The sequence below is a fragment of the Pleurodeles waltl genome, chromosome 6 (assembly GCF_031143425.1).
Source record: "Pleurodeles waltl isolate 20211129_DDA chromosome 6, aPleWal1.hap1.20221129, whole genome shotgun sequence".
NCBI lineage: Eukaryota > Metazoa > Chordata > Amphibia > Caudata > Salamandridae > Pleurodeles > Pleurodeles waltl.
The window spans coordinates 1,104,344,713-1,104,363,922 of NC_090445.1; the positions used below are offsets into that span (position 1 = coordinate 1,104,344,713).

General features: G+C 43.5%; 1 protein-coding gene across 9 annotated transcripts in view; it reads right to left on the reverse strand.

Moving 5' to 3' along the window:
* CAMTA1 (calmodulin binding transcription activator 1) overlaps positions 1-19,210 on the reverse strand; it is a 2,488,613-nt gene that overhangs the window by 4,652 nt on the left and 2,464,751 nt on the right. The gene's annotated exons all lie outside the window — the stretch shown is intronic.

The following is a 19,210-nucleotide window of genomic DNA, read 5'->3' on the forward strand; positions in this document are numbered from 1 at the left end:
CTTATTAGGAGGTCTGTAGATGAGTACCTTAAAATACCCTTCAGAAATGCCTTGTAATGTGTTTGGGACAAGCCATAAGCCATTGCATATTTGAGATTTAAAAGGTTTTAAATGGCATGTTAGACACATTGACTAACTGTGATTTCTACAGCATGTAGAAGGAAACTGGGCTTAGCACTAAGGTAATTCCAGTTAGCTTGTGCTAATGGTCCCCACTGACCTCTCCTGGCAGCTTATAAAACAATGGCCTCAATAGGCAAAAGTCAGAAGAGTGATGGAGTTGTAAGGAATCATCTTCTCACAACCTAAAAGATTTGATTCAGTGGGCTCGGAAGATCCCATGAAAGCCTTTGGTAGCTTTTCTGAATAATGGGAATCTGCAAAAGGGCTGGCTAGTTGTTTTCATGTTGATAGACATAGGGAGTTCCAGTAAATACAGAAGTACCTGGGTATAAGTATAACAAATAATGAGGTGGTGATAAAGATAAGGCAAACAGTTGGTGATTTGGTTGATTCTTGTCTTACAGACGGTTCTGTATAATGCAATATCTTGTTCTTGGGAGGGTGCTCTTTGAATCTAGGGGATACTAGTGATCTGTGTGAGGCAGCCAGTAAATGTAAGTGGTGGACTTCGGAAGTGTGGATATAATCCAATTTGAGTAAGCTAGTTTGTGTGGCCATTGTGCTGCATTGGGATGCACCGGCGACTTTATCCCTGGGTAGATAGGGACACTGAAGACTTGCCCTGAAGACTTCCGTTAGGGTAGTAAAAGAAAAAACTATTTTACCTATAATTGTGGCCACAGTGATATTGTGGTTTTGGAGTCAAGATCCATATTTGCAAAAATTATTTTACAGAGGTGTCTTCCCTTATTGAACTCAAATCTCAATACATCCTCTAAGCAGGTCCAGAAATGTTTCTATTTATAAAGGTAAAACTGAACACTGGTCTGAAGCCCCACATAGAATGTAAATGCCAGTACAGGAAAAAATCAACTGTGAGTGATGGGAATGCATAGGTCCTTGTTATGGAGGACCCGTAGATATTGTTTAAAAATTTTGTCAAATATTTGGATTTTCAATTGACATTTCAGGTAATATTTCCCAGTGGTTTGTTATTTTTAATGTTGCATTTTGACAAGCATTTTTCATTGGTAACATTTATAATTATTCTTTTTGTTTTATATTGGCATTTCATACAGCACCTTTTTTCATATTTCGTTGCCTGGTGGTATTTTCCATTAACTATACTTGTCAGTTCACTTTAAATGCAAACGTTTTCCTCTGAATTTCTAGAGGGTTCATTTCTATAACTGGACAACTATTAGGTATTTTTATGTATCTGTATTTTTCTTTAAAAATTTGTTTTTTTATGTATCTATGTATTAATATATTGCTGATCATACAAGCAACGACATTCACTTTCTCTGGGAATGGTTGTGCCACTCAGGATAGCTACCAGGTTTAAGCTTAGATTGTACTTATTGAAGCCACTTAACCTCTGAAGACCAATCTGTTGAGCATACTAGAATAGTGTGTGCTGCTGTGTTGCTCATCATGTCTTTAAAGGAGAGCTCTAAAAGTCACTAAAGCCACCTGGTCACCTGCCATAATGTTTGCAATCAATTCTTGTAAATGATGTGTTGAGGACAACAATGATATACAGGGGGTGGAAGAAATAGTACGCAAAAATTAAAACCTTTAAAAAACATAGTGTGATGTCCGTGAGTTTTCAAAATCTTTTTGTACCTATTGTATACTTCCTGTGTTTCAAAAGAGTACAAGCAGGACAGAAAACTCAAATGTATGCTTGTGTTTTGGAGAAATGTCTGCAAGACATTTAATTTAATAACATGTCTTCCTCTTTACCTGATATAAAATTGATTGGAGAACATATCCTGCAACATGATGCCCTGTTGTGGTAACAGGTTTGCACTCTACCAATTGGTTATGCCTTCAAAACATAATTCCAGGACTCTGACATTGGAGGGTACTCTGTTAACAATGCATTCAAGGATGAAATAGCATGGCCAAGAAAGGCACATTTCTTGTGATCAGAGGGAATGTTATTAGCCAACTTATTCAATAGTACATAGCCAGGTCCACTGCTCACATGTCCTTCACGATTTAATCTCATTGAATGAGTGTCTTGATGCGGATTCATATCCAAAGTTCGTCTTCAGGATGATGTGCTGCTTAAGTTGCACGTTTTTCGTCAACAAACTCTGTATGTTGGCTACTTCTGTCTAAATGACCTTCAATCCATGTGAGACATCACTTGCCAAATTGCTAACCTGTCTCTTTGTGAATTATCAAGCGTTCTGGGGGAAGAACACAAAAACATGGCAATGTTTGTTTTAAAAGAGTACACCACAAAAACATGATGGGCTTAGTTTTGTTTTGGTTGATCACTCCACTAAACCACTGAAAGGAATTCTGGGCAAGAAACCAAACCAACCAAACAATGCTTCTGAAATAAAATATTGCCAATAAATGCTGAGTGGATTATCTCTGCGAATCTCTTCCTGGCAACTAAATCATGTGTGGCCATGAAACCTCTTATGTTTCTGTCAGATCGATATTTTAATTTTGCCCTTGTTTATTGTGACCTGTGTAGGCTTTGATAATAATCTGAAGATCATTTTTATAGTGATTTGATAAGTGTGATTAAACTTATTGCATTCTTATTGCCTGAATTTATGTCAATACTCATATGTAATGTTTAAAGCCAGAATGTGACCAATCAGGTCTTGTTTGCGAGTTGCCTAATGCATGGGAAAACAGTGCCTTGGACCTAATGCGAACCAATTCACATGCGTGTATACTGTCTACAATCTACCAGTCATGAAATTTTTGAGGGAGCATAACAATGAGAGACTGATAGGAGTAACATTTTACACCCAAAAAGGGTCTTGGACAAAAGGATTTTGGAAGAAACAAAAGATGTCAGAATAGGGAGAATTCAAAAAGGCTTGAATTGGTCTGAAGTATAGAGTTGTAGTGAACACTGAATTACTATATGGTATTGCACAAACACACATTCTATCCTTACCACTGTTCACCAATGTTAGAAATTGGGTCTCTAGTTGGCAGAGGTATGCACCCTGCCCAAGTAGGCTCTACAATCTTAGTTAGGGTAAGTCAGATAACACATTAAATTAACCTTGAGTCACCCTTTTGCAGCATGACACAGAGCACTGCCTTAAGAGGCAATGTGTAAAGTATTTGTGCAACACAGACATACAAACAGTAACACAAAAAAGACACCACAGAAAGACTCCACAAAACAACAAAAGTCCAAACAGAAGGCAAGATATTAATTTTTAATGATTAAACTCTAAATATTGCTTAGAAGTCACTAGCGGTCAAAAGTTTACTTGAGGTCGCAAAGGACTGGTGCAAATCCAAAGTTCAGGTTGACTGCGATGGAGGGTAGAACGGCTACAGAACTCATGCACAGTCTGCTGAAAAAAGTACCTTGTATGGAGCAAGCATTGACGTTGAGGAGCAAATGCGAAGGCAATGCAGTGATATTTTCCATGCAGTTGTGTCCTGCATCGGCGTTGAGCTCTGTAGAGGTTAATGCAATGTGTCCCTGTTGAGCAGTGCAGAGCGCTGTGAATGGACTGCGTAGTCTGTCAATCTGCTGTTGCTGAACAGCCTATGTGTTGGCGTCGAAGGGGTGATGCATCAGTTCCGACCAGCACAGTGGTGATGTGTCGATATTTAGCAGAAAGCAGCTGCAAACCTCATTTCTGGGGCCCAGGACTGAAGGGGGCAACTCAGGCAAGGTTAGGACTCACAGATGGCAGAGTCCAGCAACACCAGGAGAGTCACAGGCAGTCTTTAATGTCCCTGAGACTGCAGAGGAGAAGGGGGCAAGCCATCAAGCCCTTGGAGTCACTCTGGGTTTAGGTGATATTGGTCGAGTCCTTGTCCTCAGCAGAGCAGAAATCAGCAGGTGGCAGGGAAGCTCAGTAGAACAGAGAAGTAGCTCCTCGGAACAGTCAGTCCAGGCAGAGTGGCAATCCTTACAGCACAGCTGTCTTTACTCCAGCAGAGTCTTCCCAGGTCCAGTAGTGTACTGATTTGGTAGGGTCAGAACCCCAGTACTTATACCCAAATGTGCCTTTACAGTTGGAGTTCCTTCAAAGCAGCTTCTTGAAGTGCACATGGCCTCCCTTCATACCAGTTTCACTAAAGGACAAGAAAAAAAAATGCATCCACCCCCTAGGGGTGGGTCACCACCGGTGTGAAAAACTGCCCTCACTCACTTATAGTGGCATGCTTCATCATTGGGCTGCTGCTAACACACTCCTATGTTAACCCACGTTGGAGTGGAGCAGTAAGGGTGGGGAACAAAAAATGTTACGCAACAACACAAAACACAAACGGGGACCAAAACAAATAACAGCACATAAACCTGTCTCAGGGATGGCCCCTTCCTTAATTTTATTATGGGACTGCCTGGACAGGATTACAATTGGACCCCTGTGGTGATCTCAGGATACCATTGCCTGTTCACCCCAGTACCTGTTCATTAGTCAACATGTTTTGGCCGTTTCCTGCTGCCCCTTAGGGTCAATCGGCCTTCATCAGGACCTCCACGGGTCCCCGTTCTTACTCTTCCCTACCTGTCATAGATCAGGGCTTATACGCCTCTGTGTATCTGGGAACATTTCTCCCTCGTCATATACACACTTTGGGTTATTTGTAATGTAAATGATAGAGAACCAGAACATCACACAGGCAAATATTCTTATTGCAATGGAAAATCTTTCCCTTCCAGTGTCTCCCTACCCCACACAAAATCGTTTTTTGTTATTTATTTGTCCACATATCCATGCAGATGCGTGCACTTACTCCCCATCTCTCCATATAAATCCTTTCCACCTTGAGATATCCCCGTAGTTCAAACCATCACCCAGGTTCAATTCAACACCAAGTAGTGAGTTTATCATCTTTCAATAAAACCAATCTCACACTCACCGAGTTTCCATTAGATCACTTTGCAACCCAGCGCCAGGTGGGAGCACCACCCTGTAGTCACAAACTAAATAAAGTAAAGGGAGACCATATTTGTATTCACAAGAAATACTCAAAAGACTACAATATTATGCACAGTCAACCATCCTTCCCTCTGTGGGCATAACAGCCCCTCGTCACCCCATACTCCTTACTTCTTCAAGGGACCAGTGCCTCCTAATACGCCGCCACCCGGCTCGGTGTATGGAACCGGGCTGGTTACTGAGGTCCTCTCATATTCCTTCTCTGACGGCAGCGTGTCAACGTGTTGTCCATCTCCGCCCTATGTCTCCGTTCATACCAGCCCAGGCTCTGGACAACCAGTAGGGGGTAATCAGCCCTTTGTGTGGGGACAGACACTTTCCTATTGAAGTGCAAGGGTAAGCTCCACTCCACCCTTTCTGCCCAGGAAGGGCCGGAGTGTAGCTGGCCAGAAATGCTGCAAGGACACAGAGCAGTAGGAGCAGAGAGTCACTTGCTAAAAGTGACATTTCTAAAATTGCAATATTAAATCCGACTTTACCAGTAAAGAGGATTTATAATTACTATTCCAATGATAGGAACCATGATGTAACTACAGCTTTCTGATCAAATTTACAACTTAAATGTATATTAAGGAACTTTTGAATTTTGGCCTATAAAGAGGCGTAGGCCTCACAGCAGTGAAAAACAACTTTGGACGTTTTTCACTACCAGGACATGTAATATTTGAAAGTAGACATCCTGCCTTTTACTTACATGGCACCCAGCCCTATGGACTACCTAAGATCAACCTTAGTGGTGCCTATATGTAATAAAAGGGGAGTTTAAGGCTTGGCAAAAGGTTTTAAATGCCAAGTCAAAGGAGCAGTGAACCTGCACACATAGGCCCTGCAAAGGAAGGCCTGAGACATTTAAAGGGCTATTTAAGTGGGTGGTACAATCAGTGCAACAGGCCCACTAGTAGAATTTAATTTACAGGTCCTGGGTATATGGCATACCACTTTACAAGGGACTTACAAGTAAATTAAATAGACCAATTGTGGCTTAACCACTGTTACCATGTTTTAGGGGAGAAGCATGTGCACTTTAGTACTGGTCAGCAGTGGTAAAGTGCTTGAAGTCCTAAGGCTAACAAAAAGATACAGCAAAAACAGGAGGTTAAAGACAAAGAGATTGGGAGAAGACCATCTTAAGGCTGTTAAGTCTAACAACATCTAAAATGTAAAAAGGTTCAAACTGCACATATGTCTGAATCATTAATGATGTTCTTCTAACAACAATCTTATCCTGGCAGAGCAAAAATATTTAAATTATAGAAGATCACCATCAGTGAAGAACAATTAAGGAGTTCAAATCCTGAGGAAAAGTAGAAGGTTTTTAAAATCTGTACCTAGGGGCAAGAATGAGAAGGAGCAATGTGAAAAATTTACTATTTTCTCTTTCATTGGATGGACACCCGCTGGATTTTAATTAGACTGGGTGATTGTTGGCTGGCATGAGGTAACACAGAATTATCAGTGGTTATAACACTTCAAGTCAATTATATTTAATTTACCATGTCAGTGATCCAAGAACAATTTTCAGAGTGGGGGTGCTGCCGTCGATCTGAAATGATACGGACTGTGAACCATTCAAGCATTTCACAAAAAATAGGCAAAGCCAATAAGCTACATTTACTCAGTAGCAGAGTGGTAAAGGTCCATTGTGTAGCCTGTGGCACGTTGTATAGTACCCTGCTGTAAATATATTTTGAAACCATGGCGCCGAAGCACACTGTCATTTACAAACAGCACATTTTTCATTTAGAATGGCCACAAAATTTGCACCGACATGCCCTTAAAAAGTACTTTTACTTTCACTATAAAGAACCATTTAAATTGCAGCCTGCTGGACCTGGCTTTTTGACAGGGTCATCCCCAAACGTTTTGCCTCCTTCCTCCTATTTTTTCTGACCTGTTGTTGTTGGCTTTTGAACTCTGGGCACTTTACCACTGCTAACCAGTGCTAAAGTGCATATGCTCTCTGTGTAAATTGTCCTGTTGATTGGTTTATCCATGATTGGCTATTTGATTTACTTGTAAGACCCTAGTAGAATGCACTATATGTGCCTAGGGCCTGTAGATTAAATGCTACTAGTGGGCCTGCAGCACTGGTTGTGCCACCCACTTCAGTAGCCCCTTAACCTTGTCTCAAGCCTGCCATTGCAAGGCCTGTGTGTGCAGTTTCACTGCCACTTCGACTTGGCATTTAAAAGTACTTGCCAAGCCTAAAACTCCCCTTTTTCTACATATATGTCACCCCTAATGTGTGCCCTAGGTAACCCCTAGAGCAGGGTGCTGTGTGGGTAAAAGGCAGGACATGTACCTGTGTAGTTTATATGTCCTGGTAGTGTAAAACTCCTAAATTCGTTTTTACACTACTGTGAGGCCTGCTCCCTTCATAGGCTAACATTGGGGCTGCCCTCATATATTGTTGAAGTGGCAGCTGCTGATCTGAAAGGAGCAGGAAGGTCATATTTAGTATGGCCAGAATGGTAATACAAAATCCTGCTGACTGGTGAAGTCGGATTTAATATTACTATTCTAGAAATGCCACTTTTAGAAAGTGAGCATTTCTTTGCACTTACATCTTTCTGTGCCTTTCAATCCACGTCTGGCTAGGTTTAGTTGACAGCTCCTTGTGCATTCACTCAGACACAACCCAAACACAGGGTACTCAGCCTCACTTGCATACATCTGCATTTTGAATAGGTCTTCCTGGGCTGGGAGGGTGGAGGGCCTGCCCGCACACAAAGGACTGCCTCACCCCCTACTGGGACCCTGGCAGACAGGATTGAATTGAAAGGGGACCTGGTGCCTTTCTTAGCCACTCTTTGAAGTCACCCCCACTTCAAAGGCACAATTTAGTATAAAACAGGGCCTCTGCCCTACCTCATCAGACACTTGCTGGAGAAGAAACCTGAAACAGAACCTGCATCCTGCCAAGAAGAACTGCCTGGCTGCCTAAAGGACTCACCTGACTGCTTTCTACAAAGGACTGCTGCCTTGCTGTTGCCCTGCTGCCTTGCTGAACTCTTGTCTGGCTGTAAAAGTGCTCTCCAAGGGCTTGGATAGAGCTTGCCTCCTGTTCCCTGAAGTCTCAGGACCAAAAAGACTTCTCTTTTTCATTTGGACTCTCCGTGTGCCGAAAATTTCGACGCACAGCTTGCTACGCGGCGAGAAAATCGGCGCACACCGACGCTGATCGACGCAATACCTTCGGGGCGACCGGAACTTCGACGCACGGCCTCGCAAGGACAACGCCGCCCGACTTCCAGAGGGGAAATCGACGCAACGCCTGCCGTGAGAACGAGAATTCCACGCACAGCCTCCTGGAACGACACGCAGCTGGAAAACAAGCCGAAGAATCCACGCACAGACCCCGGGACATCTGGTAATCCTGCGACCCACAGAAAGAGACTGTCCGCACGCCGGAAAACGACGCACGACTTCCCAGCGTGAAAAATAACAACCGCAAGTCCGTGTGTGCAGGGGAGAAATCGACGCACACACCATTTTTCCACGTATCTCTTCTTCTGCGGCACTTAGCGGAGATTTTCCTCTTTCAACCAGATACTTTGTGCTTGAAAGAGACTTTGGGGGTCATTCTGACCCTGGCGGTCCGAGACCGCAAGGGCAAAAAAGACCAAAGCACCGTCAACAGGCTGGCGGTGCTTTTTTCTGTTTTCTGACCGCGGCAGTATAGCCGCGGTCGCACTGCCGGGGCTGGCGGTTTACCGCCGTTTATGCCCCGGCGGTGATAATCCGCCAGGGCAGCGCTGCAAGCAGCGCTGCCCTGGGGATTATGACCCCCTTACCGCCAGCCTGTTTCTGGCGGTTTTCACCGCCAGGAAGAGGCTGGCGGTAAGGGGTGTCCAGGGGCCCCTGGGGGCCCATGCACTGCCCATGCCACTGGCATGGGCAGTGCAGGGGCCCCCTAACAGGGCCCCGGCCAGCTTTTCACTGTCTGCATAGCAGACAGTGAAAAGCGCGACAGGTGCAACTGCACCCGTCGCACGACCTCAACACCGCCGGCTCCATTAGGAGCCGGCTCCTGTGTCGCGGCCTCATTCCCGCTGGGCCGGCGGGCGCAAACTTGGTTTGCGCCCGGCGGCCCAGAGGGAATGTCGGAATGGGGGCCGCGGGAGTGCGGCCGCATTGGTGGCCGCATGGCGGTTTCCGCCTGGCGGGCAGCGGTAGCCGCCCGCCAAGGTCGGAATGACCCCCTCTGTTTGCTTTTTAAAGACTTAAGACACCTGATATCACTTTTCAGTGATATCTCTAGAATTTCACATTGCATCTTTATTCGTTTTGACCTACAATTATCCTGATAAATATTATATATTTTTCTAAACACTGTGTGGTGTATTTTTGTGGTGCTATATTGTGTTATTGTATGATTTATTGCACAAATACTTTACACATTGCCTTCTAAGTTAAGCCTGACTGCTCGTGCCAAGCTACCAGAGGGTGGGCACAGGATAATTTTGGATTGTGAGTGACTTACCCTGACTAGAGTGAGGGTTCTTGCTTGGACAGGGGGTACCTGACTGCCAACCAAAAACCCAATTTCTAACACAGCCCATGAAAGTTTCTAGCAGAGCACTTAGCTGACTGTTGCATAATAGCCACAGAGAAATCTGCAGATGGGTTTAAGCTGCTTGCTATTTTATTACCTGCTTTTGAATTATTCATCCCCTTGATAACCTTTAGAATTCCTAACATTAACAGACGATGTATTAAAGCCAAATATACCTGCTGTAATTAAATCATACAATCCACTTTGCTAATATCCATTGTATTCCACCAACAAATAAAGGTACAGAGTTCAGATGGATACCAGCAGGAGGAATTCTCCTGGTCCACGAATAAACCTATTTGTATAATACTGTGGAAGAAAATCTCATACAGCCATACTGTAAGATGAAAATATTGTGTAAAACCTGTAAAGAACTACTAAGGAATGAAAAAGAATCATTGAAATAATGATGTGTCTTGTTACGCTTTCAGAAGCTCTGCAGTGGTTAGGTAACCCTATTATATATTATACATGTTTACACCGATGGAAAGAAGAGCAGTATTTCAATGTTAATCTAAAAGAATAACAACGAAAGTGCGCTCAGATACCAACTGAAGTTCTCTGAAATTAATGTAGTACCGGACAGTACACTAAGAGAAAAAATATATAAATTTTGTTCGCAATCAATCGAAAGTTAAACAGTAAATCAGTGGAGGTGTTTAATATGTCTGTCCACCGTCAGGGATAAGAGAATCGAACACACATTTGCAATTCAATGGGTCTCGCGTTTGCTCGACTTAGAGCAATTAGCTTCAAAAATTTCTAAATTGACTTTTCTTGCCACATAAATTGAAAATTAAAAGTAAAACAGTTGACATAAGCAAGGAAATTCAAAGCGCCACGACCGCCATGAGTGCCGAGGAGAGACACAAAAGGTAAAAAAAACGTATCGGTTAATGTGCAATTTAACATGTAAAAGGGTCGATGGCCAAGGGGTAACAAAACTGCCCCAAAGACAGACAAAGGTAAAGCATTCACCAATGATAACAAAGGATTCTTGAAAGACAAGCCCATGAACGAGGGACAGTGATGGCCATGCGGTGGGCGTGAATAAAAGCCCACAGAGAGATGACAGCACGAGAGAGCGCTTGTGCGCTCGACCTTTCACATTATTACCAGCTTATACAAAGAGTTGACAGTTAATATTTTCTCATTAAAGCTAACCAAAATATTTTAACACTACAAGGAGCATATAAAGATATTTAATTATTCGGTGGAGAAATCTGTTGTTTTGTTAAAGATATAAAATATGCTCAATAGCATAATTTTCTTCTCTGAAACAGTGTCTGCAAATTGTATCCTTTCAGGGTCTATTATTCACTTTCTGTTGATTTAACTAAATGTGTACCTGCTCCACGGCAATTTCACTGGTCAAAATTAAAGTATACACGTGTCCGTACTTCCATATTCCCCACACGTCTCTGTACCTTACTAAGCCACCATTTTCTCCGTTTCTTGTTCTACTTGTGCTACTTGCAGGAGTTACTCTTTCATTCTTAGGCTCTCTGAATTGTGAAAGAAATCCCTAAAACCAGTATAGTTCTCCTGCTCATTGGATATGTTTAATAAACATTTCATGGTTTGCTTCACAAATGTTCTATTGTTTCACAAATTTCTGTACTACTCACTTTACTCACAATACAGTACTTCAGTGCTGTAACAAACTGAAATAAGTAAAAGAAGTGAATACTTATTTACAAACCCATCAGAGTCATCCTGTGTTGCTACTTTCAGGTATCTTGCTTTTAAAAGATGACTGATAATATATTAGAGGAGTCTGAATGGCTGACTGGGACATCAGAGGACTGGAAATCTGCAGCGGCTCTGGATGGCCAAAAGACCTGTGGCAGATTAAGCTGCATGGATGAACACTTTTCACTTTTAAGAGGTGCAAGCCTATTGTGACTCCACACAACATCTCTGCTGGGTAATTTACTTTTGGGCATCAGTTAGATTAATAAAGTACCAACGGGATTGTTTAAATAAGGCTTTAAGAGAAACTGTCCGGAAAGCATTAAGAGTTATAACTTCTTATGGTGTAAATATCGGACAACCATCTGCTAAAGAACTCTTAATTCTTAGGCCATAAATATGGCCTGGAGCAGAAAGTGATGTTGTGTAATAAGAGGGTATGGCTATTAATAGTGGGTGACTTTCTGAAGTCATGTGGACAGTATGAAGGCTATTAGAATCTGTCCTCTCAATCTCAAGTGAACTAGCTCTTTTTGATCCATGTCTCTTCTTAAAGCGTTCATTGAACTTCCAACCTAGGAACACAACTTCATTGGCTGAGTCAATGGAAGCATAGGCCTTCGGTACAGTGAGAATTCCAAGGGAAAAAATGATTCAGAAATCTGAAAGGCACAAACACATCAACACAATTGTGCAATTGAACCAAAAGGCATATGTTGGCTAATCACACATATGAAAAAGTTGCCCTTTCTCTTCTATAGCCTACAGAATCAAAGATCAACAAAAAATCTGCCAGTACTCAAGTAGCACATATAGTACATACTGTCTACTATTAGTTGCACCTCCATGATTTGGGACCTCCCCCTGTTTCCAGGAGGTAGGCATTCATCTAAATATTGTTGGTAGCAAAAGACATTAAACAGTCATAAAATCATGGAAACACTCATGGAAACGTTCTGGTCCCAAGGACAGTAGTATACAGCACTGTGCTTTCAGTACTCTAGAGTTAGGGTTAGGCTTATGGTGAAAACTTGCATCTCGTCACCATTTTCACAGAAAGAGATTACTCTGTTGCCTGATCCTGCCTGCAGTCAAATGTTGTGCAATCACTTACTGAAAGCAGACATTAAAGTTATGTGGTACACAGTATCCCTGGTAAAAGGCAGCAACGTCAGATGTTTCCTTCCTGTGATTTCTGCAAGACAACGTCATATAATGTGGTCCAAAATATTATTGTAAAGACGCAAAGTGGCATTAGTAATAACAGATGCAATTTTAGGTCTGGAATAAGCCAAGACCTTTTGGGGTTTTCAGCCACTTCTCTTCTACCATTGGCCTGGTGTTGTGTCATTCACATTTAGCTTCTGCCTTCTACAGCATACAGCATGGGGCAGTGGGCCATTCTACTTCAGCCACTGGTGAACTTCACTTTGAGTGACTGCATTTTGTGTTTTCTTTGTGTTTAGAGCCTGAGGAGAAAGCAGTACTTTTCTATTAGAGGTGAGCACAAGCCCCACTCCATAGCTTGTTAGTTCCTGTCTCCTGCCACTGCTGTTGTATATTCCTTTTGGAGTGTACTTTGTTTCTCTGACTGCTTGTATTTCAGAACATAACAGAGTAAGTTATTTTAAAACTGTTCTGTATTAAGTTATCCACTTTTTACTAAGTGTTAGAAATTAGGTCTCTAGTTGGCAGTGGCTTGCACCCTGCCAAGTAGGGACCCTGGCTCTAGTCAGGGTAAGGGAGTCACAAATTTAAGATAACCCCTGCACACCCCCTTGGTATCTTGGCTCAAGCAGTTAGGCTTATCTCAGAGGCGATGTGTAAAGTATTTGTACCCATACACTCCATAACCCAGTGAAAGCATTACAAAATGACTCTACACCAGTTTAGAAAGGTAGCCAATATTTATCTGAGTAAAACAAGACCAAAATGACAAATATCCAACATACACAAGTCAAGGTATCACTGTTTAAATTTGTAAGCAAATCTTACTCCATAGAAATCCATTGAAGTATCTCTTTATCACAAAGTACCTGAGATACGTCAAAAACATAGCCGATGTGGGCAACAGGGGAGGTGAGGCGCAGGAAAAGCAAAGAAATGCATTGGATCCTTACTACACAAGGGAGGTGATGTGTCCATTCATTCATTGCAGGTGAGATGATGCATCGGGTCCTTACTGGCAGGGGAGGTGATGCATTGATTTTTTCCTCGCAGGGAAGGCGATGCATCAATTTCCAGACACAAGGCCTTGGTTCCTTACTGTGGTGTGGGGTCAATGAGAAACTGGTGCCCATGGACGATGAGTGGCAAATCGAGACACACTGGGTTGATTGGACCACAGTGTAACAGGTGCTGCTTTGATTCTGCAGCTACGATATAGGTGCTGTGTAGATTCTCCAGCTGCGGGTAAAGCACTGCATTACTTCTTCAGTTGTGGGGCAAGCGTTGAATCAATTTGTCAGCTGCTGCGTGTTGATGTGCTGATTGTCTCCTTCAGATCACCAGCTTGCACTTCCAGGGCCCCAGCGACTGTAGTTTGCACAACTTAGCAAGTCAGGACTCTCGCAGAAGACCCCAGGCATTGACAAATTTGGGGGCATATTTATACTTGTTTTGTGCTGAATTTGCGTAATTTTGTTTAGGCACATTTGGTGCAAAACTAGTTCCATATTTATACTTTGGCTCTAGACCTCTCTAGCACCAACGTTTTGGAGTTAAAGTCATTTTTTTGGTCGTGAAAACTACCTTGCGTCAATGAGTTGAAAGGTAGGCGTCCCGTGCAAAAAATGACTCTATGGTCTTAGTGTCATATCTATCCCCAGTGCTAAAATCACACACGAGGGGAGAAGGGGTCAAATAATGGCGCAAAGCTTGCTTTGCGGCATTATTTAATGCCTGGGTCAGTGTAGGCGTTAGGGAGCATGTGGGTATGTTTCCATGGTCAAAGACCATGGAAAGAGCCCACAGATGCCCTTACCTGGCCCCAGGAACACCCCACCCACACCAGAGGGACACCACAGGATGGGGGACATTTCCCAGGTAAGTCCAGGTACGTATTTTGTTTTTTAACCCTCTCGGGGGCCCTAACTAGGGCCCCCTGCATTGCACTGTGCCCAATGGCCATGCCCAGGGGACTTAAGTCCCCTGGGCTTGGCCATTGAGCTGGGGGGGGCATGACTCCTGTCTTTACTTAGACAGGAGTCATGTCCATGTGCGTCTAACAATGGCACTAGTCAGGTTAGGTTCATTATTTTGGCCCTAACCTGACTAGTGCCATTCTTTCACGCACAATCTCCAGTTTTCCCCACGCCTCCCTCACCCAGTTAGCGTAATGTATTTTGATGCTAACTGGGCCCTAGCACCGGCTTGTGCCATTCCTTAAATATGACGCCCACCTGGCACTCTGGAATGGTGCTAGCCGGCGCTAGACTCTTTGAGGCAAACCTGCGCTAACGCAGGTTTGCGTCAAAAAGTATAAATCAGGGCCTAAGTCTTTGAGACTTCTTAAAAGGAGGCAAGCTTAGTTCAAGCCCTTGCAGAATCTTTGGAAGCAGGATGTAGAAAGCCAAGTCCAGTGCTGTCACTCCCAGGACAGAAGCAGCAAGCAGCAGGCCAGCACAACAAAGAAACAGGCAGAGTAGAAGTCACTCTTCTTGGCAGAATGTCCTTAGTCCAGGAGTGTTCTAACTATGTGTTGTCAAGGGGCCAGTACTTATACCTATTCCTGTCTTTGAAGTGGACAAACTTCAGAGAGAAGTCTTTGCAGTGCACCAGGTCCTGCGTTCCCTGCCTTGGCCCAGAAACACTCAAGGGGGTTGGAGACTGGTTTGTGTAAGGACAGGCACAGCCGTACTCAGGTGCAAGTGTCAGCTCCTCCACCACTCTAGCACATGAAGAACCATCAGCCTGGTGAAGGGCCATCAGGATATGCAGGGCACACCTCACCTCCCTTTGTGTGACTGTCTAGAGTGAATGCACAGACAGCCCAACTGTCATCCTGACCCAGATGTGTATTCCACAGACAGGCAGAGGCACAGAATAGTTAGTCAAGAAAATGACATTTTATAAAAGTGGCATTTTCAAACTTATGATCTCTACAAGAAGACGAAGCAGTACATCCTTTGTTGTGACATCTGTCAACAAATTAAAGTTTCAACGGCTAAGCGCCCGCCGCAGACGCCCCTCTTAATATCGAACAGACCATTACAATGTGTGTAGTTGGATCATTGTGGTCCACTGACACCAGACAGTGCATACAAATACATCTTGGTGGCTGTAGATTCTTGCTCCAGATTTGTGTGGGTATGGCCACAACGCTCAGCTGACGCTCGAACTGTTATTAAAGATTTGTGTGTCTTTGTCGGTACACATGCAGTTGCGGCGTTCCATTCGGACCAGGGCCCTGCTTTTGCCTCAAGGGCATTCAGGGACACCATGGCTTCGTTGGGGGTCCAGCTCCAGTTTTCATCTCCATTTCATCCCGAGGGAAATTCTGTTGTGTAGCATTTAAATTGCGATTTAAAGCAATCCTTAATGGCTAGAGTCTTAGGTACGGGTCGTAGTTGGCTAACCCACCTGTATGGAGTACAGAGAGCACTGAATAACTTGCCTAGAAGGTCCCTGGGGGGTCGTACTTCATATGAGTGCCTGTTCGGAACACAAATGTTTGTTCCGGATCTAGATGGTCCTGGTGGGGAGGCGGCGGAAACGCCTTTTGACATAAATGATCGTGTCACTGTTTTGCAGGAATTACAACAGTTCCGTGAAGACAACTCTTCTAAAAATGCTACCTCCACAGGAATTAAGGATGTGCCAGTAACGATTACTGGTTGGATTCCCAGAGTTGGGGATCTTGTGCATGAAAAGGTCACAGTAAAAAAAGAATTTGGCCCTTCTTATCGAGCACCAGTCCCTGTGTTGGGAATACACGGAACAAGAACTGTTATTTTACCACCGTTGCCAGGTGCCAAAGAAAATCGATTTGTCTCCATTGACAATGTCAAGTTACAACATGTGGTGATTCTGCACAGCAGACCAAGAGGAACGTCCAGTAGTTCCCGAATCCCTCTCACTACTGGGGAAGATGTTCCGCTCCAAGTCATTTACACCAACACTGTTGCCTCTCCGAGCTTGGGGAGGGTGGAAGATGATCTTGCGATAGTTCCACTGACGACTAATAATTTGGAAAAATTTGATCGAGTCACAATGACTGCTGATGTTGCGGGTGGTGTTATCTACAGTGTACCACCGCGAGAAACACCTACTCCTCCATTGAATACGGCAGCACCCTTTGCAAGAACTGCCTCTAGGTACTTTGCCAACAACGACGATGGTCTGTCGGACTAATTTGCCTCTTCAACACCTGACCCAGGTCCACGTAAGCTGATTTATTGGCTTAAAGATACGTATTTTGTTTTTCCTTGGAACTATCTGTGGCTCTTACTGACTATGATAGCGTTTTTTCTGTGGCTAGGGTTTGTCGTTACCTTTTTTCTGTTGATACATGGTAATTTTCTTCCTGAGAGATCAGCGGTTGAACAGGTGGAGGAGGTGTTGAAGCCGCATTTTTCATCACATAAGGTTCGTAGAGACTTGTCCTTTGTGAACATTTCTGCAGTGCCAATTCCGGATGGGATTGTGTGGAATAAAGTGATGTTTGATATATACGGTCCCACTGAGATAATTCAAATACCGTACGTTCTAAAGTTATCAATGAATGATATCGTAATACCAGGCATTGTATCTGATGATTGGGACGTGGAGACAGTTGATTCCATGATGACTGAGTTACAATATTATACTGTCTATGAGAATGAAGATGTTTACCAGTTTAAAGATAATTATGGTGACATGTTTTGTTATAATTATTATGGGCACCACTTTATACACAAAGCCAGTAGCCCAAGATAATATTTGACTACACGCAATGGGAGCATTGCCCACCTCCCCCGCGAGGGAGTTCTAAAACATATTCTGACAAATTTGCATATTTTTCTGGGCATCATCAAATGAATGCTAAGTCCTATTATTTTAGCTGTTTGGGCTTAGCAACGATTAGAGAATTGAATATGCCTGGTATACCTGTCCCTACCAAAATGAAGGATTGGCAGAAATATATCAATGCCACTTTTAGTGAACTCACAGACTGGGTCCAGAATGGTACATTTAACACTTCATTGTCACATCCGGGCGGGTGGTTATTGTGGCCTATAGACACCAACAGGTGTCATCAACGTTTTGTCACCTCCTCGGGGGGTTTCAGGTCGAGTAGGGCAGACCCTCGCTACATATCACCTGAACATGCTGAAATTATAACTACATATAGCGTGGGAAAATTGTGTCAACAATGGTTAAAATCATCAACACTAGATGCAGTTAAAACACATCTCACTCTCCTGTCTAATAACACTGACTTGCAAGATTTTTTGTCAGGCCCGAAGACACCACATAGGAAACGTTTTTTGTACGAAGTGTACAAGGAAATATGGAAACTTTCCCAACAAGAGGCTGCGGCCCGATTAAGGCAGATAGATCAGGAAAATTTGAAAAAGGCATTAGCTTTTGTGGATAGTGGAATTCACAACATGTCCGACCGAATATATACCATTGACAACATTGTTTCTTCTGCCATAGACATTATACGATCTGACATGTCTTCATTATATCATGGACAAAGTCAAACAAGGTCCATTATGCAGTTGGGTTGGACACTTCAGACACTGAAGCCGGGTCGCGTTCCGTGGCAGCACATCAGAGCCAGGGAGATATTTTTTTCCTTTAATTTGACATGTCAACAACAACTGATGGCTAAGAAGGAGGCGACTTATGTCATGCTTAACATTGAAAAATTGGAAAGATTGCCTTTTACTGTGGCCGAGATTCCCTCAGCTGAATGGTTGATACACAGGGTTATTAATCTGCCTATGTCTACATTACAATTCACATCTTGTTTAAAACATGTTCCGGTAGGCAGATATGAAAAGCTGGGAGATAGTTATATACATGAGGTGTGGGAACTTCCCTTCTTGTACAAATGTCTTAATGGCATGAGAGAGGTTTTTCTTAGCGGTAGTGAATGCGAGACTTCTGTCAGCCATTCAATGATTTGTAAGCAGCTGTCCTTACATGGGGCATGTAATGCCTCGGTTGCGAATTTGGCTTGCTATCTGAAGGGAGTTCCAGTCCCCTTGATTAAACGCACATTCCAGGTGCTTTCAAACAGCAGCTACGTCGTCCTCAATAGTGAAGACTGTTGTGGCATGCGGGCCGGAATAATTTATGTAGTTTCGGTCACCAAGGTTGTTACTTGCTGCGGGAATGTGTTGTTTCCACCCACTAAATTAAGGGAGGTAGCGGATATCTGGCCTCACATTGCTACTTCCAAGGTGAATTTCGACAAGTTAAGTAGACTAAAGGCTTTATTGTTTCAGAAGCATGTGGCCCTTACATCTGCGCGCGAGACCTACGCACTTCAGGTGGCAAGGTCATCAGCAGAAATACAGTCCCTGTTGAATACCAACTTTCCGAGCCACTTTGGTGAACTCGTGGGACGTATATTTAATGCGTTCAGCACAGCTGGATTGGCACATTTTTTTAAAGCCGTGGGTGTTGGTTTTGTTCACACCTTCTCTTCCATATTCGGTTTGATACCTTTGGCTATTCATTCAATTTTCGGAAGCATTTTGGGGGGATTTCCGATCACTTTGGCTTTATTAGCCGGCGTTTTGCTGTTGCTGTTGTTTTTCCGCAATGGCTGTCCCGCCGCAACAAGAACGAATGTGGGCGCTCCCAACAGCGCAGCTGTGTCGTGAACGCACGATGCAGCACTTCGGAGCAACACTCCTGGAACATTTGGAGTGGGACTTGTCTCTGTCATTCAGACCAGTTT